The 22,236-nt window shown below is 36.8% G+C and overlaps 1 protein-coding gene and 1 non-coding gene across 4 annotated transcripts in view; both read left to right on the top strand.

Annotated features, from left to right (window-relative positions):
* AUTS2 (activator of transcription and developmental regulator AUTS2) overlaps positions 1-22,236 on the top strand; it is a 1,138,147-nt gene that overhangs the window by 587,031 nt on the left and 528,880 nt on the right. The gene's annotated exons all lie outside the window — the stretch shown is intronic.
* On the top strand, positions 5,690-5,794 carry LOC129083975 (U6 spliceosomal RNA). The gene has a single exon (XR_008530540.1). It is a non-coding gene; the product is annotated as a U6 spliceosomal RNA (small nuclear RNA).

The following is a 22,236-nucleotide window of genomic DNA, read 5'->3' as shown; positions in this document are numbered from 1 at the left end:
AGAGAAACACCAATGTGTGGTTGCCTCTCGCACACCCCCTACTGGGGACCTGGCCTGCAACCCTGACTGGGAATTGAACTGGCGACCCTTTGGTTTGCAGGTCGGCACGTAATCCACTGAGCCACACCAGCAAGGGCATGGTTTGCATTTTAATAAAACTTTTAGAGTCCCCATATAAAGGCCCCTAATCGAAGGATAACTTCCATGAATATATAGAGATTTTTGTGAGAAAAGGCTCTCCAGGGAGTCTCAGGACATGTTTGTAAAGTGACCATTTTCACCAAGTTCACAGGATCAGCCAAATGGATGTATCTCTGAGATCATGGTTGCCCATCTGCCCAGATCCTTTTTCTAGTCTCAAATTATGCATTAGTTTCTTTCAAGTCTGCTATGAATCCATTTACAGGTACCACACTGGTGGTTTCAGGAAAACAGATTTCATCGTATAAATACATTTCAGCTTCTTCTAGTGATTGAGAAATTTGAAAGACATTTTAAGAGTGTGATTTGTGGACCCAGTAATGGGATTTAGGGCATACTATGCCATAATATGGGGCCTTGGCATATTGAATATTTCAAGATGAAGGAATTTGAGAATGGCAGGTGCGGGAAAGACTTTCTGACCTTCCCCTAAAGAGGATCATAAAACCCCTACTGTGAGACGTGCCCTCCCTAAATCCAGAGGAAAGGAGCATCGTTATCTCTGAAGATGGAAGAATTCAAAAAGGAATCTGAATGAACAGGTCTTGTTGCATTTCCCCCACCTTACTACACTTAGCTCAAACCTTTTGTCTTATGGCATTTTTCCAGGACTTCCCACTCTTGATCAAATCCAACATAAAAAGTGCCCAGGTTTAACCACCTCTTTGTGTCTTTATTTCCTTATGAAGACTCCTGTGTAGTATAAAACTTTAAAATTAAATAGATTTGTGTGGATTTTTCTTTTTAATGTCTTTTGGTACAGGGACCCCAGTAGAGAATGTATAAGGGTAAAAGGAAAAGGAAATTTTCCTCTCTTAAAATTCTAACAATCATAAAGGGGCAGTAAAATGCTGGTTACTCTACTTGCTTCAGAGGGCTGGACAACAGATAAAAGCCTACAGAAGGCAAGACTTCTTACCAGCTCAGTTTCCCAAATTTGTTTCTAGTGCCCTGTCAGGAGAGGGAGGTAAACATTTTTCCTTGTCCCCTTCTTTCTAAATTCAGATTAGCAGGAGAAAAACCTTCATAATACATTTGTAAGCTTTTTTCTTATTAATCTGTCTCTAGTTACAGGAGCCCCAGCTGAGAATTTAGAGGGGGAATAGGAAAAGATACTTTTTCGCGCCTGCATCAGTCTGTTAATTCCCTCTTATTGGGATTGTTAGAGAGTTTGCCTTCCCCTCTTGTATTTCCTGTCTGCTTCAAGTGAGATCTACCGTATTGTGGCAGTCTCCTTATTTAATGATTCCTGTGGAGTAGAATCAGAACATTGTGGTGAAGAGTGTGATCAGATAAGAATAAATTATTGAACATTTGAGGGGAATAATTATCGAAACAAATCAGGTCCAAAAGTTCTATCTTACAAAAATTTCTTTAAAAAGAAAGTGTGTGTACAGAAATAAAGCAGTTTTTGTTTGTTTAAACTAAAAGTTCACTTTCTTAGAATCTGGATACCTAGTTTTGGGTATTAGATGTTATTCACATAATTTAACCACTCTGTGTATTAATTTCCTCATCAGGAAAGCAGTGGTATTAATGAAAATGTAAGTACTGTTTTTGCATTAAGTGCCAATTAACTTATATTGTATTTAGCTTACTATTGTAGGAATAATACTGTAAAAATCTTCAGTATGGTTAATCATTTTCTCAGTTGCTTTCTTTGTGGGAGCCATCTTTCCACTTATTTGTAGTCAAGCCATTCTTAGGACTTTACATGGCAAGAAAAATCCCATGGAACAGCATTCTAGAGCCATTATCTGCTCCTACCACACCCTGCAGCTTGCACAGCTGGAGAACTCCCCACAAATATGCAGGAAGCACTCTCACTAATTAACCATAGAATAAGGGAGTTTTCCTTTAACTGTTCTTTGGCCAAAGTAATTTAAGGCCAAAGAAAACTTCACAAACGCTCTTATAATTTTTGTTATATCATTTTGTAACAGCTGAAAGAACTGAAATTTAAAGGAGGAAGCCCAAGTATCTATTCCAGTTTGGTCACTGAAGGTGAGTTTTTGAGAGAAACACCGAAGAGAAAGATATTCTGTAAGAGTCAGCACACCCTGGCTGGTGTGGCACAGTAGATTGAGCGCAGGTGTCCCCTGATTTGGGGGCATGCAAGAGGCAACCAGTAGATGTTTCTCTCAAACATGGAGGTTTCTCTCCCTCTCTGCCTCCCTCTCTCCCCCTCAAAAAATAAATAAATAAAGACTTAATCATTTTGTCCCATTACTTCAGTGTACTGGTGATTTGTCAATTCTTCAGTCAACCACTTTTCTTAGATTACAAATTTTTTTCTTTATTCTTTTTGTTGGAAAGTGTATTCAAGTAAGTGTAATTACCATGCCTGACCTCAAGAAGAAAACCAACTGGCTATATACCAGTAAAGAGTAGAGTAGCCACAGAATACAAAAAGTAATTCCCACACTAACCACAGAGAAACCAAGTACCAAGGCTGGAGGGAAAAGTTCGTGCAGAAGCTAGGGAAGGCTTCCCAGGAGTTCTACCTCCCAGAAGTAAGAATTTCCTGATCTGACCCTACATTTCTTCTGAAATTAAGGTGTTAACATCTCCCCCCACTCCGCCCCACCCCCCGCTATGTCTTTGTTGGCTGTGTGTCTCACCCACTGCAGTGTAATCTAGTTGTCATTCTTGTTAGTATTTGCAAGTTTTAGGACAATACCTGACCTCATTTATGGTCAATATATACTTTTTGAATGATGAAGTAAATGAAGCAAAGACTCTTCTCAGCTAGACAGGTTTTTGACTGTTTCAAGGTTTGAGGCTTCTTCAGCCCTCTATATTCTGGTCCAAAGGCTGTCTGAAATCAAATAAGAAAAAAAATCCCTTGTATTGACGTAGTGGCTACAGATTAGAAGCACTTTCCGAAGTTGGAGATGTGCCTTTGAGGAAACTGAACCCAGGGAAGGTTGTGTTTGTTCAATACTAAATTCTATTTTGTGACTGAGCTAGACACTTATACAGATTTCTTTGTTTCCTTTCGTTCAAGCTATATTTTGGTATAAACTGTACATACCCCAGAACTGTTCATCCTTATTATAATTTATAGGTGAAAGTGAGATGTGTCTGCCACCAAATGTGACTACTATGATGCTTTTGAAATACAGTTTAATACCTTGTATTAGATAGTTATTTATGCATATCTGTCTCCTCCATTAGATTTTAAACTTCTTGAAGGAATGTTTTGCTTAACAAAGGATGACACGTAGAAGACCCTCCAAGAATTGGTACTCACTAGTGTTCTGTGGCAATTCACTTTAACACCCTTGGCATTGTTCTTATCCATCATGAACAGCAAATAATTTGAGACATAAAAACCAAAGGTTTTGATTTAGTCCCAGATGACATAAACTACTTTTCCTGACCTTAATCATGAAATCAGTGCCTTTTTGAGGCCTTTTCTTGTGGGCAAGGCCACTTGTTTCACTATTTATGATGGCAGTAGGGTATGCATCACTTTCATCTGAAGATTGAGCAAATTATTTCATTGTGGCTTACAAAGAAAGAAGAGGTAAAGTGAGACCATGTTTTATGCTATTTAGGATTGAAAAGTCAGTCATGAAGACATTACTTTTCGTTCTACTTTTGAGGATCATATGCTGTTCAGAAACATGAATAACCTAAACTCAGCCCTATATAATTATAATTTAGACCTTAAAATCTTTCCATACATGGAATCAAAGAATAAGAATTGATCAATATATAATATGAGTTTTAAATTATTCTTGGAATATGTTATCACTAGTGGCATAGTAGTGCTTTGCTCTGCAGACCAATGGGATTGGTATGAGAGTAAGAGATCTAGACTTAGAGTTTATTGAGGAGAAAATGTTGTATTAAATATTGAAATTTTACATTAAAAAAACAAATATATGTTGCCTTAAGGAATGTCTAAATCTGTAGAGCATTTTTATAAGAGTTCATTTGAGCCGAACTGACAGCATAAGCCAGGGAGCAAGATCTCAAATGCTCCATAGAATAACAGTTTTGCAGTTTCTTTTATGCATTTCAAACTAAGGACGCAACGTAAGGAAGATTACATGAAAGTGGGAGAAAGCAAAGCCAGGATTATATTACAGAATCATTAACATTATTTGCTGTCTTTGAAGGAGGGGTCTGAAAAGAGGCATTTCAAAGGTGTGTCTTCCCATATGTCCCTAGAATGAATGGACACGGCTAGCTTAAGACAAAGTGTGGCTTTTACCTAAAAAGTTATATGTCTGGGGCATGACTTCCCACTATGACCTGCTTGCTTAGAAATTTATTATTTATTACAGCACTGCTTTTCTGTCCACACATATATGTTGTTTCGGAAAATGAGGGTTTCCAAAAGAAATACGGTCCACTCTGAAGGAGATAATTACAGGAAATTTTTCAGTGTGGATTGTGTCTCCCTATCACAATGAAATTTTACCATTTATGATGGCAAAGGTAATTTCTTAGTTGCTTGCACCTTATAGTAGAAGTACATTATCAATACAGCTATATATAATGAAATTGCATTTTATGATAATTTTGGTATGATGTCTAAAAAAACTGATGTTGTCTTTATGATTGAAAGCCAAGAAAAACTATACCAATTTGTTTATAGGAATCTGTTTTCTACAATTTTCTCTTAGCAGTCATACAGGAAGCATTCATCATTGGTTGATGATTGAGCCTGAAGCCCAGCTTGTTGTTTATTGGCTTAAATAAGAAACTTAAAGTAGAATTTAATTAGGTCTCTTTTCTGCTTAAAATGAGGTCTTTAGCCCTGGTTGGGTGGCTTAGTTGGTTGGAGCATCATCCAGTATACCAAAAAGGTTGCAGGTTTGATTGCTGGTCAGTTTACATAACTAGGTTGTGGGTTCGATCTCTGGTCTGGGTATGTATGGGAGGCAAATGATTGATGTTTCTCTCTCTCTCTCTCTCTCTCTCTCTCTCTGCCCCTTCCTCCCTCCCTCTCTCTAAAATCAATAAACATATCCTTAGGTGATGATTAAAAAAAGAGATAAGGTATTTATACTCTTGTCAAATTGATTTTGTATGTGAGGAGTGTGTTGCTTGTCAATATATTTTGACTTTTTGTTTATATTTGTTGCTTACTGCCACTCCTGAACCAAGACATAAGTTGCCCAGATCTTACAAAGACAGGTGTTGTAATGATAATGATTTTTAACACTTATGGCACACTTAAACTGTGTAATTATAATAGCGCAATTTTAACAGATAGGCACTTTTATTATCGCTGTTTTTCAGATAAGGAAACTGAGGGGCCAGAGGTTAAAAAACATGCCAAAAGTCTTGTAGTTAATAGTGATAGGATCAGGATTCAAATTAAGGTATTCTGGTTCTATAATCCATTTTCTTAGCCACTCTTCTACATGTTGCCTTTACAAGTCTGATTTTGACTTGATAATAAATTTACTAGAAAAGTAGGAAATGAGTAGGGAAGCTCTTCCAAAGAATTTTTAAAATTATAAGAACATGGGCTCACTTCAGTAGAACATATACTAAAATTAGAATGATACAAAAAAGATTAGCATGGCCCCTGCACAAGAATGACACACAAATTCATGAAGACATCCACATTTTTAAAAAAACATGGACTTGAGAATATAACCTGTAGCAGTGAAGAGAGTGCACTCTATTTTTGTTCGTAACATTCGAATCTTTACAGGATGGTCATATAAGTACGAATACTGCTTATGTGGTGTTTAGGATAAGTTTGTGGTTTAAGGATAGTTGTAGTCTCAAGTTTAAGAATAGTGTTTAAAGTGTTTATGGTGGTGTTTTGGGTAAGTTTAAGAAAATGGCCTCTTTATCCTTGATCTAAGATATCTTGGATGATATGGATATATGGAGATAAACTAAGAAAATTTACTATTAAATCATTTAATGATGGCTTCTGAATGAGATATTTGCATGAATATTTTTCCCTTGTCTTTCAGGTGCACATAGACTGGATTATGCTTAACTATTCATATGACCAGGGCTTTCCTTTTTGATTAGGAGGCTATCTGGTGAAAAATTAGACTGCTATAAAGTAGTCATCCAGCCTCAGTGTTCATGAGGGAAGCTTTGTCGCAGCCACTGCTAATTCTGACATTGAAATCATCTGAACTAATTATTCAAATTAGTGGATTTGTAGACTGCATGAATTTCAAAGGACTGTTCTGTTGATATGAGCTAAGAATTAACATGTATAGTAATACGACTAAGAGAAAGAATATAGATGGTTGGACGTGGTCAACTGGCCTTGTTTTGGAATCACACCAAAAAAAGGGAAATTGCTAGTGCTTGTGTCAAACAGGTAAAAGATAGCTTTGTCATATTGATGGCAATCAGCACTCTTGGGCCATTATTACTCCTGCCAGAATGACCTGATTGTTTCTCTGCTAAAGGGAAGGATCTGAAGCCTTGCAGCATGTAATAATTCACTTGATAAAGTCCAGGTTTTTGATAAACGGATCATACTGACCCCCCCAATTAGTTATAATTCTTACATTTACTTCCTTATCCTGCTGCATTCATTAATATTGGTGATACACTGACAATTATTGAGTACCATCGTGTGCCAGGGACTTGCTAAGTACTTCTGTGTAGACATATACACTTTTCATTGAGGCTAGGATTATGATTCCACAACTGCTGCTTGAATAAGGGCCAGCCTTGAAAGGCCAAGTTTTTTCATTGTTTTTGTTTTGTTTTGTTTTGAGAATTTTTATGAGTTTATTTGAGCCAAACTGACAGCAATTACTGGGAAGCAACAGATTGAGAAAATACGCCAGAAAATGGCACTTTTGCAGCTTATTTTATACAGTGAATGAAAGGAAGAGACTTGAGTGGGGTTTACATGAAATCCTTTGGTGATAGATTAAGGGGGTGGGGAAAATCTCTTGAATTTGATAAAAAACAAAATGGAGAGACATACTTCTTTTACATTGGTGGGTACAGGATGGTTAACATTTACAGCACACATAGATGGTATGTGGGCAACGAGACAACAATGAAGTCTAGTGCTCTGGTGCCAGCTGTTGTGCCTTTGAAGGGAAAAGAATATCACTTAACATTTTAAAGGTATGTTATCTTAGATGCACAAAAAGAATAGACAGGCTCACTTAAGGTAAAGATTAACCTTTGTCAGGGAAGCTACAGGCCTAAGGAGAGGCCAAGTGTTTTAGAGAAGGTCTTCAAGGAGAGAAAGGAAGGCAGCTGCTCTGAGAAGGACCAGAAGGCTGCGGAGGTAGCCAGTGTTTTGAGATTGATAGTGGAAAAATGAAGACGAGATCTGCCTAGTGTGGGAATAACCACAGAAAGAGATTTAGGAAGACATAGCCTGAGGGACAAGAGGGGGAGGGGTAATCTTCATCAGTAGAGTGGAAATTAGTTGAGTTACCTGTGATTCTGTCTGAAATAAGAAGCACATCAGGTGTGAGCTTGAGGGAAAAAAAAAAACAATCATTTGGTGATTACACCAGGAGTTTAAAGAATGAAAGGACTGAGCCCTAGATTTTCTTTAGAGGTTTCTTAAGATCTTTGTATGAGATTGACTCTCAGCATCCTCTAAATATGAGCTGTGTGCCCTATTGTTAGGGAATTTCACCATTTCCTAGCCTGTGAACAAAAATGGGCTGTCTAGCTATTTGTCTAAAAATCTAGATATGTATTTTTCTATATTTCTAGTAAAGAAAAGGCACCTAAATAAAACTTGAAGTAAGCCAAAGATTTCCAAAAATTACAAGAATTATAGCAAGATCTGTCAGGATTGCTCAGTACTAGTAGTTACCCAGAGTAACCTGATGAAAGGACTGTGGGTCAGACATTCTGAAGATGATGTCAGTGCTGCAAGTGGAGAAGCTGACTGCAGAGGCGTACCCTCATTTCTGAGGGAAGTGTGCCTGTAAGTACCTCTACCAATTCTAATTACATGATAAGGAAGCAAAGTGATGTCAATCAAAAACCAAAGAGGGACATCCTGTGGCCAAAATTTAATATATATAAAATTTGAGAAAGAAGACAGGAAACACCAGAGGAGGAAAGCTGGGACTGTAGTATTTTGTTTTATGTAAGCCAGATTCCCTACCAATGACACTGAATTTTTGGCCGGGCAATATTTGATTACTAACTTATTCAAGAAGGAGAGATTCTTAGGTACATGGGGCTTGGAGCCAGATTAATACCTTTTGGGGGATAAGCGTCATGTCTATGTGAAAAGTTACTTTGCCTGTTTGAGTTTCAGTTTCTATATCTGTAATAAAATGGGTGTAAAAATAGCTGTGAGATATTAAATGAGTTGGTATATGCAAGGTTCCTGACACTTAGTAGTTTCTTGTTTTCTCTCTTGAGCATCCTTAGAGATTCTTTTACTCATTTCTTCATACTGAGGAAGAATTATGACATACAGATCACCTGAGCTCTCAGATTTTTTGGCAGTGCTGACCCCCTAGCCATATTGAGTTTGCTGTTACCTATTTGTTACCCATTGTAGTGAAGCCACATTCTGTAGAGCAGTGTGTATCAGTCTCAAGGGGTTATTTGTTCTTGATGCATTTTTTATTGTGGTTTGCTGTAGAGCATATTAAGGATGAATAATAGCTGAATGGCTCATGATGTGTGAGTAATATCTTCAGATTGTTTAGGTGGTGATACCTGGACTGCTTCTGAGCACAAGAGATTACAGAACAAAGTGTTTATTATGTACCTAACAAAATCACAGTTAGAAGGAACATTGCTCAATAGCTTGGCACCCTTTTTCTGTTATCATTTCCTCTTGCACATTCTCCTGTACCTGAGACTTTAGCCAAAGATATGGTAATAAGTGTTGATTGGCATTTAATCAGAGTAAAATCTTTGCTAGGCAATGTCTCTTAGATTTTATTTTGCTAAAGTGAATGTTTGAATGGAATGAGAAATACTGTACATTAAAGAGTAAATGGAGTACTTTTGTTTCCTTTTAAATATGATAATTAGTATTAAAACTCTGTTTCCTGATAGTTGGCTCATCTCAACTCCTAATAGCTGTTGGAAATTCCTTAATAATCTTTTGCTTACTCAGCTATCATTTCATAAATTTCTTCACTGCTGCTTTTTTGCTGGATCTAATTCTGAGTGGGCTGTTCCTCTCACAGGCTGGGCTGGGATGAGTTCTAGTTACTCTGTTTCAGTAGCAAAATTAGTTGTTATTAGCATATTATCATGAGGTAGTAATTTCCTAAATCTCCTTAGAGTCGATTATTGTAGAAATGGGCATTTGGTAGCCAAGTGGGTTACTCTTCTTTTTTACTGATGTTGTTTGGATTCTGTTTAACCTAACATAGCCTTTTTTATGCTTAGAAAGCAATAGGGGTTTACTATAGGGTTTACAGTGTATACACTGTTTTGTAATCCCATTGCTTTTAATTTTGTCCAGAATAAAGAAAATGAACATTTCAACCATAGGATTTTCATTCCAATGTGAAGTAACCTTCACTTTGTTCAATGTGTCATATTTTCTGTTAAAACACTGTAAAATTTACCTGTAGATAATATATACCCCTGAGATGAGATGGTCTGTTTTTTTTCTAGAAGCATCAACACAGCATTAGGTTTTCTTCAAGCATTAGGTTTAAGTACAGGACATTATTGAAGTCTTATTGAATTGACTTTCAGATATTGTACATTTTGGTAGCATAATGATAATGTCACATTATATATGAATCTTCTGTAACGTGATCCACTACTTCCTAACGATGTGAAAGCTGGTAGTACAAGCCCAAGTTGCTGTTATGGATCAGATTACCACCCTTCGTGTCTTATTTCATTGTCATGCATTGTAGGAGTATGTATTTTGTATTAGAGTTTAGAGTGATTTTGTCATTTTTTTTCTTGATTTAAATCATAAGACAATTCACAGGTTTATTCACATTTTTCTGCTGCAATATGTTCTTGTCTCCCAGGTGGATAAATGTAACACATAATTTGTAACCATTTTAATTGTCCTAATATAATTTTAAATGGACAATTTTTTTTTCATATAAGGGGAGACAAAGGAAATGATCGTTGCTTTCAGACACTTGCTTTAAATAACTATGTGGTTTTAGGCAAATCATTTAACTTTACCCTATCTCAGTTACTGTCACTATAAAAATGGGACCAGTAGTACCTTACTCAAAGTGATCTTGAGAAGATTAAATGAAATCATGGTGACAGTAACCTATATAGTAGGTTACAATAACCTATAGAATTTACTGTGAACTCTATAGGTTACTATAAATTTTATAGTAGGCAGTTAAAAACATTGTGTTCCTTTCTTTCTGTTAAGAAGAGTATCTCTTTTATCAATTATACTTTTGCATCACGGGGAAGAAAATCCCTTTCTCATGTAAAATTTAGTAGTTAATTCATAAATTTAGTGTGGACCTTCTAATTCTCACAAATTAGAATATAGATTGGAATTTTTTGCTGTAAAATTGTTAAATGAAAGGAAAGTTTTATACTACTCCTTTCAAGTCACTTCTGATGTGTCTTCAGCAAACAAAGTCTGTATTAAAAAAAAAACACAAAGTCTGCATTTAATAGTAGTTGGTTAATTAGGAAGCGCTACTAACTCAACACAGATGCAGAAAGTGAAAAGCTGAGAGATCTTGGAACTAAATAAGAGAGCAGGATAAAAGCTGCCACTTCATCATGTTTGCTAAGATGAACTTGAGACTGTACAAGGCCTTAGTGCTAATTACCTTTAGCATGTTTAAACTCTCACTTCTCACTTGTCAGTGTAAAGACAGGAAAATCCTTATTGCTCTGAACGTGTCACAGTGCAGCAAACTGAAAGCTGAAGGCATAAAGGAACTCTGAAGTCATGATCTCCGCTGAGACTACTGATGTTCCAAATGGAATATGGATGGACAGATGGAATTCTAGTTTAGAGAGCAAAATGACATGGAGGGGGAATCAGGAGGTTATAGGGAGGCTCCTTGCATTTGTTATCATCTTACTTCTTCTGTGTGAATGTGAAAGTTCTGACCCACAGGCAAAAAGCAAGCAAGACTTTAACCCTAGAAAAACCACCATTAGATAGATATTAGAAACAATCTGAGAAAGCCAATGTATGCACCGAGAAGAGAGGAAGAAAGCCAAATGATGAGAATGAAATTAACCCAGTGGGATTTTTCTCTTTATAAAACCATGTAACACTCTCTTTTTTAAAAAATTGAAACAGTGATTCATACAACAAATAAATTCAGATAGTACAACAAAGCATGTAAGGAAAAATGAAGTGTCTGTCTTATTCCATGTCCTCACAGCCCCTAGTTCTCCTAGGCAAGCCCTGTTACCCATTCCTTCTGTGTTCTTGCCATTCTGGCATTTACAGACAGTGTTGTGTCATTATCACTCATTGGACAGTGTATTTTTTTTTAAATAATGAATTTACTGGGATGACATGGGTTAATAAAATTATATAGGTTTCAAGTGTACAATTCTATAATAAATCATCTGTATATTGTATTATGTATAAGCTAATCAGAGAAAGACAAATACCATATGATTTCACTTATACGTGTAATCTAATGAACAAAATAAATAAACAAAATAGAAACAGACTCATAGATACAGAAAGCAGACTTAACAGCCATCAGGCTGTGGTTGGGGGGCCAGGTTCAAAAGATGAAGGTATTAAGCAAAAAAAAAAAAAAAAAACCCAAAAAACCCCCAGATTTATAGACATGGACAACACTGGTGATTACAAGAGGGAAAGGGGAAGCATAGAGGCAGGTAGAAGAAGGGAAAGGAAAGGATAAATGGTGATGAAAAAGAATGGACTTTGGAAGGTGAACACCCAGTGGGATTCTTTTAGTCCGTAGTTATAATCATAAATGGCATCCCACTGCCTTTATCTTAATCTAGACCAAGCCTGACTACATCTAGACCAGCTGTTATATGCCGGACCTGTGTTCCTTAAACTCTGATGGCATCCTCCCTTGCCTGAGTCAAAAGCCTGCAGAACCCTGAGTCCTTCTTGGTGGCTTGACATAAGCTAAAATATGTGTTCTCATCTTATCAGACACAGGAAAAAGAACCACCTTTGAAGACACTAATTAGAAATGATTATAAGTCAATGAAGTAAAAACGCAGACAGATGTGTATCTTGAAAACAAATTACTAATAGAAACTAACACCTAGTAAGTCCTTACGCTGTGCAAGGCACAGTACTAATATTTTACATGCAGAATTCTGTTTAAACCACACCACTGACTTCTAAATGACCTCATTATATGGGTGGAAACCTTGAGGTTTAGAGAGGTAAAATAACTTGCTCAAGGTCACATACAGAGCCTAAATAGTCTTTTAAAAAAAAAAATCATTGACTTTTGTAACAAAACAAAATAACAAGCATTGGGAAGAATATTCAAAAAACAATCCCTATAGAGGGCACTATTTAGATTAAACTGGCCCAGCGTAATTTCCTAACAGGATAGAGCAGGCCTTTGCCAGCCACAGACTGTTTCAGTTAGGGTTAACCCTGGGGAAGAAGCTGTAGTGATTCATATAAACTGCGGTTACGGTCATTTCAATCTCAGATCCAACCTAGAATTCACTTTAATAATCTTAAATTATTTTCTTGTGTATTCTTACGATTTCTTCCTTCTCTGTAAAAAAATATTGCTTAACATAATGAATTCAGTTAGTTCTAGGCTTCTTCATGCCTATGTTTAATATTCAGAGCACTTTCTTCTACTATGTCCCCAATTTACCAAGAAGATGACAGAGAGGACCATCTTTGAACCTGGAAAGTTTCCATATATATAGGTTGTTGAATATAAGCATAATAGCTTGATCAGAAGCCAACCTTCATTGATCTTTATCATAGTCCACCTTAGCTACCTTTTGGACTTACCTTTCCCCATGTACTAGTTCAGGAACATTGAACACTGTTAGAATGCTCTCATACCTTCTAGACAAGAGCCACACTCAGGAAGGGAGCTTTGTTTCCTTGAGGGACAGTGATGTTTATTACTACACATCTGCTGTCTCTTTCATCCCAAGCCAGTCAGGGTTTTAACTTGGAAGATAATAATAACTCTCTTAGGCCAGAAAATTCAGGTCTGTTTTGACCCAAAATATAATTTAGGAAGACTTATGGAACCTGAAGCTAAATGTCAAATCTAATTAAATGTTACTGTGGTATCTTGCCTTAAGAAGAGAGCTGCTGAGTTCTAGCAGTGTGTTAAGAGCTATTTGAATTAACTGTTTTGATTCTTTCCCATATTGTGTAAGAGGCATTATCTCAGTCTGCCCAGAAATTGTCCCTGGGGAATGGGAAGATGTTACATTTCAGGAAAGAGCTACAATATTTCTTCAGCCTGACTTTGGACCTGGGTTTCTCAGTACATTTTCTTGAATTCTCCACATAGGTGGGAACCCTGGAAGATGGCAGGAATGCCATCTAAAAGTATGTACAATCTTTTTAAAGAAATCAGTTTTGAAAATAGTAGACTTTTTTAAGAAGTCCTTCCTAAAAATGTTTAATTATTGAATGGGAAAATCTCAGTGAGATACAGTTGCTAACATAAGTGCTGAGAATTAAGAAAAATATAAATTCTATCTCCTTGTGGGGAAATAAAGCAAGGCCTTGAGGCTTTGGATAGTGAAAACTCCCTCAGGAGATCAGACTCATTTCAAAGACATAAACCCAAATGAGAACCAAGTGACCCTTGTCATAGGAATATTAAATCCACACCGTAATGGTGGAAGAAAATGGGAGTATTTTATAATCCTTGGTTTTGACCTCTGGCAGCATCTCCCAAAGAGCTTAATGAGTTTCAGGAGAGGTGTATTTTCCTCTTCTTATTTTCTCTCTCCATCCTAAAATACTCTCTGGGCAATCAATTTTAGAGGTCTTTCAAGGAAAGCAAAACTTGGCTTGCCTGCCTGTAACTACTGAAAAGTGTATAGATTCCTGCTGTTCAGTGCTACTGCTAACAGTAATAAGGAAACACCTATTGTCATTATCTAGAAGAAAGAAGCTGCTAGATTGGATTAGGTGAGAGTGGTGTGCCCTTAAGAAAGGCAAGTATTAGGCAGTAAGGAAGGAATGGCAGCAAGAATGAATACTCTCTTTCATCAGAGTATCCCCACTCCTTTTTGTTTTCTCTTTCTTTTCTGTAGGAGGAAGATGTGGAGAGAAGAGCTCTGATCTGTTTGGGGAAAAAGTATCACAGCCTATTAGTTAGAAGCGATGAAATTGAGACAGCTTCAGGGACTCTATTAAGTGTTGTGGTGTTTTAGGCAGACTGTGTCCCTAGGTAAAATGTGCTGTTGAGGAGGAGAAGCACAATGAAATAATTGGGCTCAAGAAAACAACTGGGCTTCAGTGGCCTCATATCGCCTTGTGTGGAATCGGGAGAGAGATACATTTTTATCCCCCTCCCAACACTCCTTTTTTTCTTCTAGTATAAAAGCTATACTGAATCAAGTAGAGGAGAATTTCCTGTGGATGAACTGCCAATATATTTTGAATAATAAAAGCAATGAATATAATTAAATTTCATGTGGCACAGGGAAGATTCAGAGCTTGTCACCTTGGAACCATCACGTACTATGTCATTCTCTAGGCATCTAGATATTTGGTTGCACCAGCTGAATAAAAATAATCCAGATTTGATCAGAAATGGCACCATCTACAGAGATATGTATTAATACCTTGATGTCTCTGGAATTAGGTTCTTAAATAAAACATTATCCCCTTGTATTTATTTTCTTTTAAAGGAACAAATTGAAATCAGCAAACAGTGAGACTAGACTGACTTTCCCATCAAGACATACTGATAGGCAAACTTTTCGTGGACATGAGTTGTGGGTAGGTTAGAGAATTCAGGTACTGTTAGTGTTCACTTGCCTGTCTATCTTTTGAGGTCAGAAAACTTACACTAATAGTTAAGTCCAAGACTGTGATAGGCATTATTGTGCTTTTAAGAAAAAGACTTAAGAAACTCTCTTCTTTATACTCAGCATACATAATGACGGTTATGGCTAGTATCAAGAATAAATAGAAATGCATAACATTATTACTGCTAATACGTTTTCCTTGTGCCAGAATCTTAACTAGGTACTTTATGTTTCTGTATATACATGCACATACTCTCTTAATATACATTTGCTATAGATGAACAAAGCCCTGATTTTGACATCAGAAATGGTTCTTATTTCCACCTCTGCTACCTGTTAGTTGTTTGCTCTTAAGCAACAAATAAATTTCTTTTAACATGTTTTCTCTGAAAAATGAGGGAACTAGACTAATTAATTGCTGAAATTCTTGCTATTCCTAATCCTTTCTTTTCCTACACACACATGCAAATTAATTATTTCTACTTCTAAAGTCACTATACAAGGTCTGTCCAGGTATCCAGCCATGTAACATGAAAAATAGAGACATTCATTGAAGATGATACAGGTAGCGTACATAGAACAATGATGCCTCAGGCCCCTTCAAAGTCAGCACCTCGGAGCCTCACACAGTTCTCCCAGTTGCTATCAGCTGCCCCGTTACAGTTTCCTGAGTCTCACTGATGGTCTGAAATCTCTTCTCTTTCAAAGGTGATTTTAGTTTTGGGGAAAGCCAGAAGTCGCAGGGCGCCAAATCTGGGCTGTAGCAGGGCTAAGTCACCTGGGTGATTTGATGTTTCAAAAAAAAAACTCTGCATAAGATGTGATGCATGAGTAGGTGCCTTGTCCTGATGAAGCTGCCAATCACCAGTTGCCCATATCTGCAGACTTTAGAATCATCTGAATAGTTTCTGTGGAGAAATGTTCAAGCTTAATGCAAAATTTGATACAGATCTGTTGCTCTGCTTGCTCAGTCACTTGAATGTGATGGCCACACAGTCACATGCTCACTCAAAGGCATCTACCACCCCCACAGACTAGTATGCGTGTGCATTCCAGTCCGCTCTCCTTGGCTGCCAGGTTACATGGATGTGGATGTCATGCAGACCATTCTCATTATATTAACAGTGGATGGACTTTTTCTGGAATGACCTCGTATAATGCTAGTTTGAACATCTGTATATGTATAGGTATGTATGTCCACATATCTACACACTTTTAAATAACACCAATTTTCTGTGTTTTAAGTTCTTACTTTCCTTACAATTATCCAGATTGATTCAAGATGATGGCATCCAGACCCCAGGGAAGAATATGTTGCAATTTGAATAAATGAAAATGTTTTCTCCCGATTCATATTTTTAGAATTATAAACACATCTGATTGGATATCTATAGGGAAACACTAATACATTCAGTATTTTGAACCAGTCCTCGCTACCGTATTCCTTCATTGTTAACACGAGGTTCCTCGCCCAGATGTTTGTGGTGGAACTGCAGAACTAGAAGACATGGCCTGTTCCCTCCAGGAGCTCATTTTCTTTAAATGTCGTGGAAAAATTGATTAAGTAATAGAGTCAGCATTTACCATATAATAATTCATCTTTTGTCTTACTCAACTTTGGCGAACAGAAATAGAGACACAGAAAGAGAGAGAATGTGAGAGTACATGTACACGTTTCCTCAGAAGTAACAGGGTGCTCTGTGGCTCAATAAGAGACCTTATATAGCAGGGTAGATTTGCAGCTAGATAAGAAAATCTAAGTTTAAAGGTTTTAGTCCCCTTCGGGTTCCTTTTGGTTAATCTCTCCCCGCTCCCTTACTGTAATGTATATTCTTGAAAGGGAGGAGCTTTCTATTTATCACTGTATCTGCAGAGCCTATCATAAGCACCTGGTGACCAGGTGCTTAAATGTTGAATCGATATATGAGATTGCCCCAATCTTAGAGATTAAGTATTATCCTCATGGTCCAGGTGAATGAAACATCCCCATTTATACCATACTAATTATGCTTCTGTAATCTGCTACCTATGGGTTTAATTTTTATTTTAGATATTCTAAACTTACAGAAATCAAGACCAGCTCTTTAAAATTTTAATTTGACTATATAGCAAATAAAGCAGATTATTTGAGTTTAGTGGCTATGCCCATCACCTCAGTTTCACCACTGAATTCACAATAGATAATCTAATAAATATCTACATTGTGTGCGTGCGTGTGTGTTTGTGTGTGTTTTAGTTTTTATCACATCAAATCCCAGGTTTCCTCTGGAATGCTAATCATGTTTGTGATTAATTGTCTTTGTAATAATACAGTGCCTATTGTCACTCCTATTTTATAAGCTCCAGGAGGTCCGGTACAAGGTGTAATATGCTCTAGAATTGCCTGGTGTAGAGGGGGCTCGACACATAGTAAAGACCCAACAAATATTGGTTGAACATTGAAAGAATGAGTCAGACCATTGTGTAAGTGGCAAACCCAGCTTTCTGATGTTGAGACATTGACAACCACCATCTACTGGTAAAACCAGGTAGTTTCCGATGTGCACCCTTAGCACTTGCATTCAGTAAATTTGAGGAATATCTTTTGGGTAGAAGAGAAAGAGATGGATAAGTCACAGTTCATTCCTGACTGGGACTCATGATTGGGTGAGCAAGAAAGGCATATACAAAAAATGAGTATACCCTTGAACCAAGAGCACTTTGATTCATGTTTCTCTGTCTCAGATTTTGGAACATCAAGGAAGGAGCCATTTTTAAAAGCTTTGTAAATCACAGAAGAGGTGTGACCTAGAAACATTAAGCAGGAGAGAACATATCTGAAGCTGAGTGAACTCAACTATAAATAACAATTATAACCACTAATACTAACGTTTATTCAGCACTTATGTGATACGCACTATTCTTTTTTAAAAAATACTTTTTTTTAAAGATTTTATTTATTTTTAGAGATGGGAAGAGAGAGAGAAAGAGGGAGAGAAACATCAGTGTATGGTTGCATTTCGCACGCCCCCCACTTGGGACCTGCCCTACAACCCAAGCGTGCGCCCCACACTGAGAATCAAATCAGTGACTTTGGTTTGCAGGCCAGTGCTCAATCCACTGAGCCATACCAGTTTAGAATAGGGTTGATAAGCACCATTCTAATTATGTTGCATACATTATCTCATTTAATCCTTTTAATAATCCCATCAGATAGGTACTGTTGTCATTTCTGACTATTTAAGAAATTGGCTAGGATTTCAACTCAGGCCTTTGACTAGAGTTCTTAATGACTGCAGAGAGGAACAGACACAGTAGAATATGCTTTAAAAAGAGGAAAATGTTAGTTCTGCTAGTTTTATCAGAGAGGATTTTTTGGAAGACGTGGGCCTTAAGGAATGAGTCATGTTTTGACCTGGATATGTGCTAGTGTCATAGAATTCTAAAATATTACATTCGGAACAATAAAATGTAAAGGCCATCTGTTCTCAGTCCCTAATGTGCAAGGGAGAAAACTGGGATCTGTGAGGTTAAGTGACTTGCTGTAGGACATATGGCTAATTAATTGGCATTAGAGCTATTCTCCTAACTTCTCTATCCATGTTATTTTTCTCCCCATTATGCACACTGGTTCATGTTATGTCTGGTTTTTCATGACCACATTCTAATGTTTTTCTAAAATATTTTGCTGCTTGGAAATGGAGACTTTCTAGCATATCTATGTATAGTGATAAGTCAAGCCAGGAATGGGTCATAGCAGACATGGAAGAAAAGATAGCAGAGATGTGGAAGGAGATACGGAAATACAGAGATATGTACATATCTATCTATTAAATCTATGTGTTTTTTCTAGTGTTTTATTTTATTCTTGTCTCCATTTGCTTCTGTAAGTATAAATAATTGGGAGTTGAGGGAAAAATACAAAATAAACTCTAATTTAAAAAAAACTGGTTTAAAATTCCATATAGTCTATGACAATGTCCCACAATTATTTCTCAGCCTGCTAAGTAAGTAACCTGAGATATTTCTGGTTTCTGCTAATGCTCATTAGCCAGCATTCTATCTGCCATTTATGCACTCACAAGGATGTCGTGAGAACGAAGTGAGATAATCTCTGTGAATGTACACATATGATAGAAATGGAAGAAACTGGCCAGCTTGTCTCTTCCCCAGCCCTCAACTGTTTCTTACCTCAGAATGTATTACCATCATGTGATGTTGATGTAGCTTAGTCTGTTTCATTAGCCAAGTTATTGGGCCAAATTTACTTACTGCTAAACAGTCTACCTGGGACCTGTGTAAATACTCACTGAAAAACATTTATCTTGTTCTGAGTGCTCCCTGTTAATCCTATTCTCCTTATGTGGCATTCTGTAGCTGGGGATTGAGGTAGGGTTTTTTTTCCTATTTTTTTCTTTATTGTCCTCAGCAATTTAAAATATAAAACAAAACCTTTTCAGTGCAGTCTGCATCAGCACATATTTACATCACTTGGGTGTAATTAGACTATGCATTTTCTCATTAAAAAGTCATTAGTGAAGGCTTTGTTCTTTTAAGATCTTCCAAATTAGGTTTATTGCATTGCATTCTATCATTAATAGTTTACTAGGAGCCAGATGTGCTATATAGGTATATAAAAGCAAGGATTGCTTTCGACTATCACAGATAAATTTTTATGTTTAGATTGGGTGGGATCATGCCCTATGTGTTAACCAGTACAAATCCTAGCTTTTTCTCATACTGTCTGCTGGCAGTGCTGTACTCCTGTAGGTATTTGGGCACCTACCAAATGTAGACTTACTTGAAAGAATAGTAATGTGCTCATCTGCACTAACATGTTTCCTTTCATATTTTAGTAAGCTTGAGGGTGATTCAAAAACTTAATAAAGAATACAAAGAAAATAACTTGATTTTTCTACTGTAACCATATGAGTAGTATTCAGGGATAAGAACATTGGCTCAAAAATCAAATCATCATAGGTTTAAATCCTAGTTTCACCATTTACTTGTTTAACTTTGGCCATAATTATACTTAATCTTAATAAACCTCAGTTGTCTCAAGTGTTATATGAAAATAACAATGGTACTTACCTTATAGGAATCTTTGAGAATTCAACATAAAGTATTTAGCACTATTGCATTGAATATATAATTTATTAATACATTCTTTTATAATAAAAAGTATGGGTGTATTTCTTTGTGTTCCTCTTTTGTTGTTATGCATCTTCCACCTCATTTAAGAAATCTTAACATGAAATTCCAAAATAAGTAAGTAAATATTTAAGGAGTGGTTATTAACATCAGTAAGTGGCTAAGACATCTTTTTTTTAAGAGTTACTTATATGGTGCATTGGAAGTAAATTCACTTATTATTTTAACATTATTTCTACTATGTGCAGTGCCCAGCAACTTGAAGGAGCAAGTCGGGAAATGCACATTGATTACCCTATTAAATTACTATATTATTAATTAAATAACTGGAATAAACTGTAACATTGCAGTATTCCAAGGGTAGTTTTGTGTGTTTATGTTGCTTTTGTGTTTTTTTTTTTTTAAGCATTGCAACTTTCTAGGGATTTTTGTTAGACTAATTGCATGCCATCCTGCTGTTATGGCAAAATTCAGGTTAAGTTAGTCAGTTAAAAAAGTATTTGTATTAAGTGTCTACTCTGAGACGGGCATTATTCTTTGTACTGGGACTATGGTGCTGAATAAAAAGGAAGCCCTGTTGTCAAGGAGCTTACATTGTAGGGTAAAGATTGATAGTAAACATGTAAAGAAGCAGATGATTAGTTCAGATACCTCTGAGGCTATAGAGAGGGTAGTTTAGGGTAACATGATAGAGTATGGGTGGTGAGGATCTGAGTTATGGGCTGAGTGAAGGGGAAGACTTTTGAAGAATAGTAAGAGGGGACACACATGTTCCAAGCAGGAGAATGAGCAAGTACAAAGCCCCTGAGATGCTAAAGAAAACTTACTGAGTTGGAGAGACAGAGAAAAGGCTAGTGTGGCTGGAATTTAGTGTTGGAGGGGAAAAAGTAAAGAGAAAGAGAGGATGACTCACGCAAAGCCTTTGAAGGCTATGGGTAGAAATTTGCTTTTAATTCTAGTTGCAGTGGGTAGTCCTTGGATTGTTACAATACGGGGAGTAATGCTGATTTTTACTCTAGAGAAACACTCTTGTGTGGAGAATGAACTGTGTGCTCACAAGTGTGGGAACTAGAAGATCAACTTGCATGGACCAGGAGCAAAAGTGGTAATTTAAAGCAGGATAGTAACAGTGAAACATTAAGTGGTTGCATTTCAGCTTTATTTTGGATATAGATTTGACAGGACTTAAGGTGGAATGGATACGGGATACAAAGAAAAAAGAGGAATCAAAGATAACTTCCAGGATTTTATCTTGAGCAACGGGATGACTGATGCTGTATGCACATATAGGGAAAGAGTGTATGGGGATGAAATTTGTAGCATGAGAAGCCAGTGAATCAGTAACCTTGTTTGACATGTTATGAAAGGAATTCCAATTGACAGCCAAAAGAAGATGTTAGCTGGGTAGTTAAGAGTCTAGGAGCTTGGGAGGGCATTCAGGTTGAAGAACAAAATTTGGGAGTCATCAGCGTATAAAGCAATGGGACTAGCCTAGAAAAAGAATGTAAATAAAGGAGAGGACTCAGAACAGTCCCACATACAGAAGCATGGTAGGGAAGAAAACCCAGTGGAAGGAGGTGTAGAAGGAGTAGAAGATAATATAAGACAAATGGGTCACTGAAATAGAGAAAAAAAGTGTTTCATAAATGAGAATATGTGATATGGTTAGCTGTGTCTGTGCTGGGGAGAAGTTTAATAGGGTCAGGACAGAGAACTTTTCATTAATTAGAAACTTTATATTGCTCCTTAAATATAACCCATTAATGAAACAAACAAAAAAAATTAATCTGGAAATGAATGTATCTCTTACACATTCCCTCTCCAGTCTATTTTTTAGTTATTCCCCCAAACTAGATGTTTGCCTCCTTTCTCCAAAATGGAGAAGGATTTTTTTCCTGGTATTGTTTATTGGAATTCTCCCCCACCCCAGTTATAAAAGCCATAGGACTCTTTGTAAGAAAACAGAAAAGATCAGAAAATGGGAACACTATTTTTTAAAAGTAATTCTTAGGAACGAAAGTGAAAGTATGAATTAAATTT

The sequence above is a fragment of the Pteronotus mesoamericanus genome, unplaced genomic scaffold (genome assembly GCF_021234165.1).
Source record: "Pteronotus mesoamericanus isolate MK-2021 breed Mesoamerican mustached bat unplaced genomic scaffold, CSHL_Meso_final scaffold_167, whole genome shotgun sequence".
Taxonomy (NCBI): Eukaryota; Metazoa; Chordata; class Mammalia; order Chiroptera; family Mormoopidae; genus Pteronotus; species Pteronotus mesoamericanus.
Note: the sequence above shows the minus strand (reverse complement) of the source record. Positions and strands in the feature narration are given on the sequence as shown.